Here is a 1,530-nt window from a genome sequence, read left to right on the forward strand (position 1 = left end):
GTTAATTTGATCCCATTCCTGTAGCAATGCTTTTTTGAGGTCATTTACCGTATCAAACTGGCGTCCATTCTTATAAATTTTGTTGGATAATATTCTCCAAAGATCCTCTATTGGGTTAAGGTCCGGACTGATCGCTGGCCATTGCAATAAGGGAATCTTCCTAGCTTGCAAAAAGTTTTTTGTTTTCCGTGCCGAGTGGATGGGCGCGTTGTCCTGCTGGAAGATCCACTCATCCCCGTAAAGGTTTCCAGCAAATTCAATGAGTATTGTTTCCAACAACTCTACATACATTTCTGCATTTGTTCTGGTGGGTATAAAACAAAGTGGGGACTTCCCAGCATACCCAAATCCACCCCAAACCATTAATGATCCTCCACCGTGGTTTCGTTTATGGCAGTGCTGCCGTGGTTGCCTTTTGTCGCGCCAATACTTTTGGCAGGAGTCAGGACCGTCCAAGTTAAATTATCCGAAAATATAACTTTAGTGAACTCCTCTGACCAAAATTTGTACTTCTCAGCAAATTCTAGTCGAGCGGTTATGTGGCGCTTCAATAACCTCGGTACAGCGTCGCGGGAAGCATATGTAACCATTTCGGTTTCGTTTAAAATTTGATTTATACGTCTTTTGGATATGTCAAGCTTCAGTTGACCTTTGATCTCCATGCAAGACTTGTTGTTTTGAACGGCTAGACGACGAATTTGCCTCTTGCACCGCGTATCGATTTCAGTGGGTCTGCCGCTTCGCTTTATTTTTCCATACATTTCCGGATTTTTGAGAAAGTTTGCTATTGTGTTTCTATGCCGATTTAGTCTAGCGGCAATATAAGAAGTATTCTTGCCAGATTCGGCCAGCCCTTTGATCAGACCGCGATCTCCCTCCGACAAATGTGTTCCACGTGGCATTCTGCCGTAAAATCAAAATTATAACAAACATTTATGTCTCCAAACGTATAAAAAAAAATTTACTTACATTCTGCTGATTAAATAACTTTTTTGGATCACACTTCTTAGCTTACCCGCACGCGATAGCACAATAATCTAAGCTTGCACATATACTTATTGCCTTTGAAAACCACGAGTTGTTACACATATTATTTAAAACGGTACAAAGAATGAAGCGCAAAGAGGAACATTGGAGTGGGAGATCTTTATAATAGATAAGAGTACAAACTTGCATACCTACAAAAAATATACCGTTACGTTTATAGAAAATATAAGCAAATTAAAAAGTGCACATATACTTCTTTCCCTGAGGTACGTGCGCCGCCACGAACTGCAGGACTTGTCACAGCTAACACTGCTGGCCACAGAGTTTGAGAGTATTCAAGAGCGGACCATCCCGCGCACTCTCGCACCACCACGACACACGCCCAGATACGCACGGCCTTCTACAGATCAGAGGAGCGACGATTCCAATCGGACACCATTCCGGAAGCCTCATTGGGACTCGGCAGACTCACCAAGAAGACAGCCATCCAACCCAGTGAGTACGGCAAAGCCCGAGGTAGCACATCGCATGATCACGACCCCC

At 43.4% G+C, this 1,530-nt stretch overlaps 1 long non-coding RNA gene across 1 annotated transcript; it reads right to left on the reverse strand.

Annotated features, from left to right (window-relative positions):
* Positions 1-464: 464 nt before the first annotated feature.
* On the reverse strand, positions 465-1,240 carry LOC121405294. Its single transcript, XR_005968476.1, has 2 exons — positions 970-1,240; positions 465-903 (listed from the first exon to the last, which is right to left on the reverse strand). It is a non-coding gene; the product is annotated as an uncharacterized LOC121405294 (long non-coding RNA).
* Positions 1,241-1,530: the final 290 nt, after the last annotated feature.

This window comes from Drosophila obscura, unplaced genomic scaffold (assembly GCF_018151105.1).
Source record: "Drosophila obscura isolate BZ-5 IFL unplaced genomic scaffold, ASM1815110v1 contig_137, whole genome shotgun sequence".
NCBI classification, from domain to species: Eukaryota; Metazoa; Arthropoda; class Insecta; order Diptera; family Drosophilidae; genus Drosophila; species Drosophila obscura.